Genomic DNA, 14,896 nt, shown 5'->3' on the forward strand with positions numbered 1-14,896 from the left:
TTCCAACCCTGATATTTTATGATTGAGGCCTGTTGGTTGGGCTGTGTGGGAAAGCTTGTGTTGGGCTGTGTGAGAAAGCTTGCATCTCTGTTTGAATAGTGTATCCATTCCATGGATAAACAAAGGCTTCAGGCTGTCCCTCCAACCCCTTTCATCAACACTCATGCTTTTAAAAATTCAAAAGAAACCAGTTTACCAGCATGTCTACTATCAGCATTTTTTTATTCATCTGACTTTTTTTTTTTTTTAAATCTACAGTACTGAACCTGCTTTTGGCATGCCTAAAGTACAGGGGTAGGAAGGGAACCTAAAGATTAACTCTTTTAACGTTCTCCATGTGCCTGTGGGTCATACATTGCCCTAGATCTATGTCTAACTCCCTTTGACCTTATGCAAAGGTCAAGGGTAGAGTTTAGCCAACAATGTAGACAAGCAGCACTCACAGGCCCTGAGGTATATACTATATTAGTCTGAGTTTGTGTTCAGGTGGCCACCCTGTGCATCACAGGGGTTATGTTATTTTATCCTGTTCCACCTGCCTGAAGAAAATGCAACAGATGAGACCCTTCATATATATGAAATATATTCTAAATATGCATTTCAGAAAGAATATATATTTAATTTGAGATGGGACAGAGGAGGATCCTAAAGAGGATCCAAGCATTAATGGGGAAGGGGGAGGGGAATGGGTTGACATCTGTATCCAAATATTGCAGCTGCCTCTGAATTCTGTGATAAGGCAAACAGACACCCCTGCTCTTAACACTGTTAGTCTTAAAAGATATCCTAAATCCAGAACCAGTGTTTGACTCTGGGGTATTAGTTCAGGCCCTCATGTAGTACTGTACATAATGTACCTCCTAGAAGCCAAAACTCATTCTGCTGTGAGGAGTAAAGATATGGTAAAAACCACGCTGAAAGGTCGCTTTTGTTCTGCATCACTATGGGCAGGCTTGGACAGATTCAATCTTTATTGGCAAGTGTCAGTACACAATGTGTGCATATGGTGACTTCACTGCACACATACACAAACCTATGAAAAAAATATTTCCAGATAGGGAGAGTACAAAAATTTTCCTTGAGAACTTTGATTTAAGGATATTTACTTTGTATATTTTGTCTGGTGATGTTGATAAATTTGTGTTTTAACAGTTATAGACCTTTAAATTTTTGAACCTCAACATCTACTGTCATTAAACAATTATTGTCTGACACCCATAATTTCCCTCAACTGTGAAAGTTAAAAACAAAAAACAGAAAAAATTTTAAAAGGTTGAAAATAAACTGATATCTGTTGAAATTATAAAATAAAAATGGAATTCCACCAAGTCTAACTTTGGGCTAGCCAGACACTTGATTACATGCCTGTGCAAAGGAACAAGAGGGAGTAAGAATTCCCCCCATATGCAGACACCCTCTTGTACACTTTATGAGCTACCAGATCTTGCATCCAGGTGCACAGGAGTAAATGGGACTACTTGATTGATAACTCTGCCAGGAGCAAGTAGATGGGGAATGGGTAGAGCCTGGCTCCACTTCCCTCATATTCACTCGCCAGAGTAGCTAAGGCAGCACAAAGGAGGTGGGTTGTAAGTTACTGTTAGTATCGGCAAGCTGTAATCAGGGTTGTCAATAGGTGGACTGTGGGCCAAATCCAGACCACCAGACTCTTTTGAACAGACCCTGAAATCTTTTTACTTATCATCGTTATCTTTGGAGTCTGGACCTTGACTATACCTTGACCAAGAAATTTGGACCTCGACAAAAAATAATTGACTACCATTGCAGTAAATGAATACTTTCTGTGAGCACGGAGGAAGTAGGGGAGGAAATGAGACCCAGGATGTGTTTTGTCAGACACAGTGCTTCACAATGCTGTTTATGAGGAGATGCACTTTATGTGCCACCCTTGCTCAGTGCTTTGCCTAGAATCACCATCTGCCCTCTATGATTTAAAACCATTATGATTTCCATTGCAAACATATCAGGTTCTGCACATTAACAGCATGAACCATACTGCTATAGTATGATGGGGTTGAAAATAAATTATTTCACCAAAAGGCATGATACAGAAGGAGACCAAGCACCTGCAGATCCTATTAAAAAGTTAGATATCGACCTTTATAGGGCAGTATCAATTAATAAAATTGGATCTTGACAGGGAAACTGGAAGAAATACAGTAAAGAAGATATACTGATCTTCATTCACTTTCTTGGGATTCCCACATGTCTGATTTTAATGTGCTGTTTTGGTGCCACAGAAGAATGTCTCTTACCTGCAAGTTGTTAGAATTTTACGGCTGTTACTCTGAAACCTCTTCTCAACCTCATCCACAGTGTGTCAGGCATATGTAAACCCCTGAAGTGAGGCTTCCTGGCAGGCACACTCCCATGAGCTATGATGATTTGCACACAAAGACTAATCTACAAGTAAGATAATCCAAGGTCTTCACAACAAGGATGTCAGAGAGACTCACCAATTCTCCTCCACTTGCTACTGGCCAACTCCTTTTTGCTCTCTATCTTTTGTTTGGATCTCTTCAATTTGGATTCAGGCCTGATTTAAGCAGTTTTTGACAGATTCCTTACATATGATGTTTTGTAGCTCTTCCACAACTGTCCCATGTGGCAAAATAATGAATGCTCCATATATTTATGGTCTCATAAAATGCTTTGCTTATTTTTAAAACATTTGAAACTATGCAATATATTTCAGATTCAGTAATTTACGACTATTTAGAATATAAGCAGGGCCAGGGGTGAAACCTCCTTGCAAGTTTGTCCCTGTTAAATACTACTTTTTAAACAGGCCAACTGCCTTCAGTCTGGGTGAACATAATTTCTTGACACTGACAAGAGCTCTGCTATGGATCAAAGACTGTGTTGTTCATAATTTTCTTACACAGACAGTTATTAGTTCATAGACTTCAAGGCCAGACGGGACCATCATGATCACCTAGCCTGATCTCCTGCATATCGCCCCAGAATGTGGCCACAGAACCTCACCTACTCACCCCTGTAATAGGCCCCTAAACCTCTGGCTGAATTACTGAATTCCTCAAATCATGATTTAAAGTCTTCAAGTCACAGAGAATCCACCATTTACTCTAGTTTAAACCTGCAAGTGACCTGTGCTGCAGGCTGTAGATGAAAGCAAACTCCCCTCATTGTCTCAGTCAATCTGACCAGATGGAGAATTCCTTTCCAACACCAAATATGGCAATCAGTTGGACCCTAAGCATGTTGGCAAGACCCACTAGCCAGACACCTGGGAAAGAATTCTCTGTAGTAATTCAGAGCCCTCCCTATCTAGTGTCCAGCCTCTAGCCATTGGGGATATTTGCTACTAGCAGTCGCAGATGAGCCCCAGGCAGCTTCAACAGACCATTCCCTCTAAACTTATCAAGCTCAGTCTTGAAGCCAGTTAGGTTTTTTTGCCCCCACTGCTCTCCTTGAAAGGTCATTCCAGAACTTCACTCCTTAACTACTTTCTTTTTCAAAATTTGTTCCAAGACCTTGCATAAAATTGAGTTCAAACTAACAGGCCAGTAGTTTCCCAGATCACCTTTCCTCCTCCTCTTCTTCTTAAAAATAGGTACTATATTAGCAATTCTCCAGTCATAGGGTATGACCCCAGGGTTTATGTATTCATTAAAAATTCTTGCTATGCGGCTTGCAATTTCATGTGCCAGTTCCTTTAATATGCTTGAATAGAGATTATCCAGGCCCCTGATTTAGTCCCATTAAGCTGTTTGAGTTTGACTTCCACCTCAGATGTGGTACTTTTATTTTCCAATAACCATTCTGCCACTACTCCTAAGTTCTTCACTACTCTTATTAAAAACTGAGGCAAAACATTCATGTAGGTGTAGGGCCAGGCCTAGATTATCTTGAATCTCCTCTCCATCCTCAGTGTTTAGCAGTCCCGTTTTTTTTTCTTTCCTTGGTTTTGTTTTTATTTATATGGCTATAGAACCTTTTATTCCTGGTTTTAATTTCCTTTGTAAGGTCCAACTCTGCTTGGCTTTGGGAGGCTGTCATTTTTCCCCCCTACACTTTCTGATCCTTCCCATCTTCCATTCCTTGTAGGCTTTCTTTCTCTTAATAACCTGATTGAGATGCTTGCTCATCCAGTTTGGTTTGCAACCCTACACATTTTCTGCCCCTTTTTGGGTGGAAGCTTCAGATAGCTTCTGCAACTTTGACTTTAATTAATTTAAAGCCTCCTCCACCTTCAAATCCTTGATTCCTCAGTCCAGCCCACTTCCCTCACTAATTCTCTTAATTTTTTAAGGTTTGCCCTTTTGAAATCAAGGGCCCCACCTGCAGATCTATTTTTGTTTATCCTTCCAGTTAGTTTAAACTGAATTAGCTCATGATAACTTGAACCAAGGTTGTCCCCTACAACCAATTCTTCTGAGGTCATCAATACTAAATCGAAAATGGCATCACCTCTTGTTGGGTTGGTAACTATTTGGTGAAGAAATCTCTCAGCTATCAAATCCAGGCAGGTCTAGGTCCTACCATTCTTAGTAACACATGTCCTCCAATCTATAGCTGGGAAATTAAAGTTTCCCATAATCTCACAATTCCCAGTAGTATCTGTTTCATTCAAAATATTAAAAAGGTCTCTATCCATACAGGGTAGCTCTGGTCTTTCATAGCACACCCAATCTACCTGAAACAAAGCAGTACTGGGAAATCCTTACTCTGTGGGACATCCACAGAAAGAGGTTGCCAGCTCTTGAATAAGGCCTTTTTGTCTCCGTGTCAGATTGCCCTGATTGAGCCAACATTGGTTTGGTGATTAAGCCTTACCAGAAAAATTGTCTCAGAGGTGGTTAAGATCACAGCATGGAATACATATGAACTTTGCGGTATAAAATAAAAAATAGATTAGGAACACCTCCACTTTCCTCATATCCATTGGCTTAAGTGAACTTTGGATCAGACCCTGTGTCTATCATTTGCTGTCTGCATGGTGTTTTTGCTCTCTTTCTTAAAACATACACTGTTGTATCTGTATTGTGTGTCTGTACATTTTCACTGGCTGAATCACATAATACTTTGATGATAGCTGCTACACTGTGAGAATAGTTTGATGTCTGCGGAAGAGAAATTCCAATTTGCAAACAGTACATGCTCCCCCCCCCCAGTTTTTTTTAATTAAAAAGGATGGGGTTGAGTCCTAAAAACATGAATTAAATCTTCCCACAGTGCCCTTATCTCAGTCTACATTAAATAACGTATCCTCCTCCTTTCTCCAGGATGCCCAACAGGGCTCCCAAGATGCCTGTACTTGTATGTATGCAGAAGAGTAGATCAGCACAACACTTCAAAAATGTCCACATGCTTCAGTGGAAAATACAGACACCTAAAACAACATCAGTGAAAAGGACCATGATTACATCTCTCCTATCTGAGGGCTTGTCTTCACTACCGGGGAGGTCAAAGTTGCTGCAGTAGATGCAGCGGGTGTCGATTTAGCGGGTTTAGTGAAGACCCGCTAAATCAGGGGTAGTCAATTATTTTTTGTCAAGATCCAAATTTCTTGGTCAAGGTATAGTTAAGGTCCAGACTCCAGAGTAACATCTTTTCACACCGCAATAACAGTGATAAGTAAATAAAAAGATTTCACAGTCCATTCAAAAAAAGTGTCTGGCGGTCTGGATTTGGCCTGTGGTCCGCCTATTGACTAACCCTGCGCTAAATTGATGGCAGAGCGCTCTCTGGTCGACCCTGGTACTCCAGCTCCCTGAGAAGAGTAAGATAAGTTGACCGCAGAGTGTCTCCCATCGATGCAGTGCAGTGAAGACACTGTGGTAAGTCAACCTGAGCTACATCAACTCCAGCTACATTATTCACGGAGCTGGAGTAGCATAATTTAGGTCAACTTACCTGGATAGCATAGACAAGGCCTGAGTCCAAGAAGGGCACTGGTAAAAGTGAAAGAAAACGCATTTATCTTAGAAATCTTCAGTTTACAGGGCAGTGGACATGGAAAAAAAAATGGGAAGGAAACTCCCAGCTGAATGTAGATCATTGGGATGAAGAAAAGTTGACTGTAAACATGCAGTTAAACTCACACCTTTAAAAGTTCAAGAGATACTAGCATGGGTGACAAGTGTTGGATGGATAGCCAGAAGAGGGCCTGAAGCCAGTGTTTATCTGCTAGAACAGAGGCGGGCAAACTACGGCCCGCACGACCGTCCTGCCCAGGGAGATTAGCCTCCCGCCCCTCCCCCGCTGTTCCTCCTCCCCTGCAGTCACACCGCCACGCAGGAGCGCAGCTTGCACCCGCCCACCTCCCAGGCTTTCCAATAAGCCTGTCCTGCCGCTCTGAGTGGCATGGTAAGGGGGCGGGGGTTGGATAAGGGGCAGGAGGTCCCGGGGGCAGTCAGGAGACAGGGAGCAGGGGGGATTGGATAGGGGGTGGGGTCCTGGGGGGGCAGTTAGGGATGGGGGTCTTGGGAGGGGGGGGGTCAGGGGACAAGGAATGGGTGGGGGGTTGGATGGGTCGGAGATTCCGGGGGCCTGTCGGGGGGGGGTGTGTGTGGATAGGGGTCGGGGCAGTCAGGGGATAGGGAGCGTGGATAGGGGTCGGGGCAGTCAGGGGACAGGGAGCAGGGGGGGTTGGATAGGGGGTGGGGTCCCTGGGGGGCAGTTAGGGGACAAGGAACGGGGGGGTTGGATGGGTCAGGGGTTCTCAGGGGGGCAGTCACGGGGTGGGGGCCAGGCTGTTTGGGGAGCCACAGCCTTCCCTACCTGGCCCTCTATACTGTTTTGCAACCTTGATGTGGCCCTTGGGCCAAAAAGTTTGTCCACCCGTGCTAGAACGATTCTGCATTCAAGTATTCACAGGTGGTCACTAAGGCGATGTCTATGCTATGAGCTAGGGATGTGATTCCCTGCTCACGCACACATACTTGCGTTAGCTCTCATCAAGCTAGTGGGAGTATAAATAGCAGTGTGGTTGCAGTAGCATGGGTAGCAGAGTCACGGGGTTGAGCTGTGCCGAGTACATACCCACTGGTGTAGGTGGGTTTGTCCTTGGCATGGCTCAGCCGTGCCTCTGCTGCCGATGGCCATGCTGTACTGCTATTTATACTTGCACTAGCTCGATGAGAGCTAGCGTGGCTGGGTGCACACAAGCAAGGGGAAAAACAAAATCACATCCTTAGCTTATAGTGTGGATATAGCCTGTGTTTCTGCCATTTTCTTGGTGCCGGTCTTCAGACCGTGGGATGTGATTTGCAGAAGTGCTGGGTACCCACAGCTGCAGCTGAAGTCAATGGGAGCTGTGCTTTGAACGTATAAAGTGTTATAAAATACGAAGTGCTCTGAAAAAAAAAAATCCGGTCCTAGGTGTCTCAAATAGAGCATCCAAAATTAGTGGATACATTTGACCTTAATCTCGGTGCCTCAGTTCCCCATATGCAAACTGGGGATAACAGAAGCCCCTCACCTTACAGGGCTGTTGTGAAAAATCAATTCATTAGTATGTGGGAAGTACTCAGGTACTTTAATGAGTTTCATAGAAAAGCCTGTGAAGAAATTAATAATTCCATCCTCAGAGCAGGGTCTGAATAGCAGGCAGTAATTAAGGCATAGGGCCACACATTGAACAATGAGGAGAAAGCAGAATATTGAATAGCTTCTCCTTAACTGAGCCCCATCCATCCTGTGCACAAAAAATGAGGCAGGGTCCTGTGGAAATAATAGCCCGTTGTCATGTAATTAAAGACTATCCTAATCCATACACACAAGGGAGTTGAATTCACGTTGCACAGGCAACCTTAATTCTGGCATTTCTTAACTTTTGCATGCTTGACTTTCCAATTTAATTGTGTTCTCTTAACATCTTTGTCTGTGTGTGAGGTATTATTCTTAGCCTGTAAAAATACCACTAGAGACTTGCACAGAAAATATGGAGGCCAAGTGTTTTTCCAAGTGGAGAAATTTTTGTGGAATGTGATCTTTATTTATCCCTGCAGAGTTAGAGGGAAATGCACATCTCTCAAAGGAAAACAAGTAAATGTAAAGAAAAATGGTCAAAAGCCCCCATAAGAATTTCTAAATGCACTTTGTTTCAACTTCTCATGAGAGTCTGTGCTCTTCCTTCTATATTGCTTCCCCAACTCTGCCTATACTGTTTGTTATAAAACATAGCTGCGATAAACGATGATGATGATGAAGAAGATAGATAAAGGGGTGATTTTAAAGGGTTCTACAAAGGACTGTTTATATTTCTTGTCAGATCATTTTTCAAAAGGAAAGAGACCTACATTAAGCTATAAAATGAAGTCTTGTTCACTGCGTGGTGGGGCCTGTGAGTTCAAAAAACATCGACTTGGTTTTAACCCCTTCACTTCTGAATTTAGATTTCCTTGGGAGCTCCACATTTGCGATTATTTCAATTGGATATTAAAGCTGTACCAGGTATCAGCTATGCTAGAGAAGTTTGGTTATAAAGTTGCCACATCATTTTCTGTATCACATTGTGGTGTGACTTTACTAAAAATAATTTAAAAGAAAAATGAATTTTGTGTCATTCTCCTACTAATACAGCTAATCCTTTCAAATAGTCCACTTGCCGTCCCTCTAGGCCACTGGCCAAGGAACAGGGCAACTGCCCTTCATAACCAGTTAGACCTTCCCTTGTTCTTTATGTTTAAAAATCAAACACTGGCATCTTTTAAGGGCACCAGATTTGCACAGGACAAGGGGGAGAAATTATGAAACTAAGGCTCTTAAACCACTCTCTCTGCTGGAGGCAATGTAGAGGGGCCGTGATGCAGAAGAACTTCTCTGATGCAGTGGGACTTACTCAGAATTCCTCCCAGAAGCACACATTGCAATGGAAGTTCTGCCACACTTTCAATGAGTACAGAGTGCCCCATGAGCTGGACTTATTGATATGGGACCAGGGCTGTGCCCTCTGTGCACTACTTTTTGGATATGTGACAAGTTGCTACCCTCCTTTGTGGCCAGATGTGGCATGGCAGCAGCGGTGCCTCAGTTTTCCCCTCAACCCCCAGCTTTCCTCTGGCCTACTTCACCGTAGGTTGTCCTGGCCCTCCAGCCAGACCAATTTACAGAGTCCTGCCCATTCTGGGGCCAAAGAGTCCTTTACCAAAAGGACAACAAAAACATACACAAAACCAGACCTTCAGCCTCCTCAGCCAGCAGCCACCTCATCATAGGCTGCTGTAAACTGTGCCTCAATCCACCCCATGATCAAGGGTCTGGGACCTTCCTTCCCTTACTCAGGGTTCAGATAGGCTCCAGTTTATCAAGTTCCCCCATCTCAGTCAGGCTTCCAGCTCATCCCCTGCCAAACTCCATCTAATCCTCTTCCCTTGTACCTTCTCAGCCTGCTTCCTATCTCCTCTCTTCTAGGTCTCCTACCTCCAACAGCACTCACGCAACTCTTTATGGAAAGAAGGCTGGCTCTCCCACAACTGGGCTTTGTTTCTAATTAGGCCTGGCCCACCCTCGAGGTGTGAGTAGGCAGGTTACTTGGCTTCTCAGGCCCATATTAACACTCTCACAGCATGTTTGTGTGAGTTAAAAACCCATCACAGAGTAGCTAATATTCTGGTTTCTCTTCATAGTAGTGTGGCTTAGTGGATAGAGCATCAGAGTAAGTCTCAAGGGACATGGGTTCTATTCCTAGCTTTGCCAGTGACCTCAGACAAGTCACTTCACACTCCGTCCCTCAGTTTCCCGATCTGTGAAATGGCAATAGTGATTCTGATCTCCTTTCTAAACTGCTCCAAGATGTACTAATGAAAAGTGATATAGGAGAACTACATGTTATATCCATGGTGCCTGCATTCTTCATGAGGATTATGCTTCACCCCTGCACAGGGTGTATGTGGTGGTGCATAAACATCTGTGGAAAGCTCCTTGCAGCTTCCCCAGCCTTTGCACCAACGCAGAGAAGACAACACTTGTTCTAGAACAGCAACAGTTGTGCTATTTGCTACTCAGATGAAATATGCTGAAAGTAAGGACTTTCACGTACACCTTAGGATTTTGAAGAGGTTCATCATTTTTAAGAATTATGTCCATGATGCGATCCTTGCAGCCTGAACGTCAGGCTTTCCAACTGCCAATAGTAGAGAAGAAAGCTTTCCTTCTGACTCGCACTAGGTGTCTCACATTTCTCCACCACTAAGTTAGTTATTACTGAGACTGTAATGTGGCACAGAGAGTGCTCGATTCTTTCCACACACTAGCAGTTGAAGAATCTATATATTCAAAGCAGTATATATTGGCTCCTGATCTTTAGCTACCCTCAACCCTACCTATACATTGCATGCACTAGTTAGCACTCACAATGAAACACAGCTGAAAGATTGCAAGTGTTCTTGAAAATTTGTGTCTTCATCAGTATGCTCCAAAAATGTTCTGCAAACACACACTTAAGGGTTGCAGAATGATAAAACTAGGGACAGGCCCCAAAGACAAACCCTGGATCTGTACACCATTGTACTTTGACATAGCCTGGATATGTTCAAGTGTTGTGGCTCTAATGAGTAGATAGCAAGATTTGGCCCCACTAAAGGATAAAATGTATGATAGATTCTTGCTTCAGAAAGGAACTGTTGCACTAAATATTGGTTGAACTGATTTTAAGCATAAATGGCAAATAAATTGCTTGTGTCAAAGAACTTACACACAAGTCTATTTGAATGGTGGTGTTCAAAGTTCATTGAAAATATGGAGGGGTGAAGGTCTGTGTGCAAGTGATAGATTAGACGCAATTCACCTAAAATAGGTGCAACTGGTGCCACTAGAATTTGCTGGACACTAATCAGAAAACAATTTGCCTTTTGTGGCAAGATTCTAGAGCAACTGTAACTAAGAGAAATAACCTGATACAGTATAAATCCTAGGAATAGACCTATGGAATGCAGACATCTAATTAACTTAACCCATCATCGAGAATTACTTCTGCTTTGTGCAAACAGCCAGAAAGAGCACTTGTCCTGGCAGTAAAACCCTGAGTTTTATAGAAGCACTTCGTCAACTCCCATCTTCTGGGGTTGAAGATGCTCCCCCTCCCTCACTGGAAAAAACCCTGTGAGCTTCCAAAGAAGAAAATAATAGCCATTTAAAATGCTGTGTTTTTATTTATAATCTTTAACCATTATTGAGGAAGCCTACAAAAGATTCTCAAAGAACAAGGGTTATTTATTGCACTTGGCAAATGCCTAGGCACATACATGGTGTTTACTGATGATTATGCAGTTGCTTTGCAATGAAGGATTCCAACATCATCACACAAGAAAGGAATGTTTAATTTTTTAGGCTGGTCATAATTTGTTTTATGATCTAAAGCTTACTTACTTGTGGTAAATGAGTCTAAAAATGCTTTTACTCCTTTATCAATTTTCAAAGTATTTATAAAACAGAGAAATTAGCACTCAGATAATATCACAATGGCGTTTGCATTATATGCTAGAGAGACAATAACTTCCACTGAGTATTCCTTTCTGCTTTCATTTAGATCACAACCCCATCTCAAAAGCAGAGCTATGAATGATTTTTTGGTTGTTTAGGAAAGAAAGTGTTGCACTGAATTGCCATAGTGGCACCTTTTAGTGGAAGCTTAGATATTCACTAGAGACTTATCATACATTGCTGCTCTTTGATATCTGTGAGTGCTCTTTTGTATTGTTCGGAACTTTCTGATTTTTGACGTGTTTATGCACAGCCCCGAGCAATTTTTCTGGGGAAGGGCAGGGATAGTTATAGTTATTAGCAGAACCATTCAAAAAATTGTTGACAAAAAGTGGTTTGTTGAAAGGTGGAGTTTTCACAAAAAAGATTTTTATAAAAAAAATTACGGTTTTCGTTGGCACTCCGAAAAATGTTTGGTCTTTTGGGTTCTTGGCTTTTTGATGCAAAGCTGAAGTTTTTTGCAAAAATATTAGATTAAAATGAACTTTTCATTTTAACTGAAATTTTTCATGGGGAAAAATTAGCCGACACAGGATGTTATAATGAGTAATAATGCTATTTGATCATTAAGGCATAGGGGCAAACAGTGAGAAGACAAAAGCAATACAAAGAGCCACCGGACTTTAAAGGGAAACCGTATTCCTTTTGTTCAGACCGGCTGAAGTTTCAAAAGATTAGAAGCCCCGCTTGGCATGAATGAACTTAGAAACACATGTGCATGTTCAATTGGCATCACATTTTGAATTTCCAGACAGCGGTGATGAGAAAAGTGGGCCATATCCGGTCAGGTTTTTTTAGGGACCTTTACATCATTGTCATTGTTTATTCAATATCTGAGAAGAGGTCCAGCCTCAACACATACAGGATGCATCCTATTTCTTTCAATTCACTGCCACATCTACAATGCACTACACAATGCTGCAGTCCCTGTTGCTTTCTCTTAGCACAATGCCACTTGGAGACATTAAGGGCCAACGTGTGGCGTGGGTGGGGGACGAGGGTGTTCTATGATGGACTTCGACCCTGACCCCAGCCCTTTCCCCTAGCCATGTAGTGGTACTGGAGCTGTTCTAGGGAAGCTGCAGTGTCCCCTATGTGCAGAGGCAGTGAGGACTGTTGCCCAACCTATGTGGTGGAATCCTGCCTTGCTGCTTTTTCTCCCCTCTCCGCCCGCTCCCCCATGAAAGATTCCACCTGCTCTACACCCTTCTTCCCTTCTGGGGGCAAAAAAAACCCCTCATGCTCCCTAACTCAACTTCTGCTTGACCAAGGATCCTCCTCCTTCCATTTAATGGTGCGCCCACAGCCGGCAGACCTGGTGGAAGGTCAGCGGATGGACCCAGGTAGTTGGGGATCCCTGGCTCACTCCCATCCTACTCACAAAAGGCATAGAATTCAATGCATCTATATAGCATTAATAGAGTTAGTTATTAGACTGCAGCATGGCCCAGATCGTGCTAGATGCTTTCCACACAGAGATAGTCCCTGCCCCAAGCTTTCATATACAGTTTGCACAGGAGCATACTGCACTGTATATGTACATTGCACCTGAGCAGTGCAAAACTCAGCAGGATCACTTCTAAAGATTCAGGTGCTGAGTTTCCAAGATAACCAGACCTTATTCAATCCTCTCTGCAGCTCCTTGGTTTATAAATGTCACAGCACGCCTTCCTGTGAGGTTTCCACGACTGTCTGGTGTTAGCAGTGCTGGTAACAGTAGGCCCCCTCTCACAATATATTGCTGAAGCCACTTTTCATTCTTGCAAGAAGGTGGAAAGCTAGGAAACTTGAACTTGCTGTAACCTCAAGAGTTCTGTTTCATTAGATTTTTGGATGAAAGTTCCCTTGTATTCCTTATTTCTCAACCCTTTTGTCCCGCCCTACTGCTTGTAGGTTTTAGTGACAAACAAGTCCATAAAGCTTCTTAATAAAAATATGCCAGGGGAGACTATGGGCCTTTTTACAGGTAGAATACAGAGGAAAATGAGGCCCTAGGAGCTTTCTGGTCTGTTATGAATGGCCAATTCCACTTGTCTGGCTCAAGCATGGTGAGATCTCTAAGGTATCTTGGTAATTATGTTCAAGGCACTCCAAGGCTCTGTAAGAGATCTCCTAAAGTTGCAGGATGAAGATGGAGGGTGACAACTCTCTATTGTAAGGACAAAGCTCTTCTGTGCGAGAGACAGAACTATCTCAGAGGTGATCTGAGATGGAGAAATGAACTCCCACAAGAACTGAGGAGCATCACAAAGTTCACCAACTTCTGCTCTAAGTATAAGGCATATTTCTTGGACCTTGCCTTCTCCAACATGCATACATCGCAACACGCATATTAACCGCCTTTCCCCAAAACAAAAAACAAAGATCCCTATCAAAACAAGAGACTCCACTAAACACACTCTCCCACTGGGGGTGGGGGGGAAGGGGGGAGAGGATGAGAGAATAAAGAATGTGGGATAGATATTAGCCATGTTGCTTAATGCACTACTGAAAAATGCTCAGACACGACAGTGATGAGTATGCTAAAAAAGAGCCTATATAGAATAGAGGGACAAGGTAGGTGAGACACTCACCACAGAAGTTGCTCCAATAAAAAAAAAATATTACCTCACCCACCTTGTCTCTAAGATCCTGGGACCAATACAGTTATAACAACACTGCATATACTTGTATGAAATAGATACTTGTGCCATCCAGTACCATAGTATCTCAGAAACTCATAATGTATTTACTCTCACAACATCCTGTGAGATAGGGGAGTGCCATTATCCTAATTTTACAGATGGGGAATGTCCAGTCACACAGCAAGTCTGATAGAGCAGGGAACCAAACCCAGGACTACACAAGTCTCAGGTTAATACTCTAGCTTCTGGGCCACCTTCCTCTCTACACTTACTTTGCTATAATACCATATTAGCATAGTTTAGAATTTTCTACCTGACATGAGACTTTTGTAACTGGGCAGAAAAAGTTATTTCAATCTATTTTACTTACATACTATTAATTAGTACATGCATTATGTACAACAGCAAATAAAAACCATCAGATTGGGAGTATAGCAAATACAGTTGCTAATGTGACATCATAAATGTCTGAAACAATCAGAAACAATCTTCAGTGCATCTCTCAAACAAATTTATATCATGCAAACCAATTATGAAAGGAGAGTATAGTATATAATGAAGTGCTTATTATGATATTGAAGGATTCTGGTCATTTCCTTGTATCAGATTGTTGAATGTTAGTTGTTTTTATATTATAAGGTTAAAGCATTTCTACTTGAACAGTTTTCTGTTTACATTCCATCTTCCAAAATATACACCTGCATCACCCTGGCAAGTAGTACATCTCTCATGGGACTAGTAGGGGGCAACCCCTTGCAAAATATTCTCTGACATGCAAAATGCTTTTAGGTTCAAATCCTGGT

This window comes from Chelonia mydas, chromosome 5 (assembly GCF_015237465.2).
Source record: "Chelonia mydas isolate rCheMyd1 chromosome 5, rCheMyd1.pri.v2, whole genome shotgun sequence".
Lineage (NCBI taxonomy): Eukaryota > Metazoa > Chordata > Testudines > Cheloniidae > Chelonia > Chelonia mydas.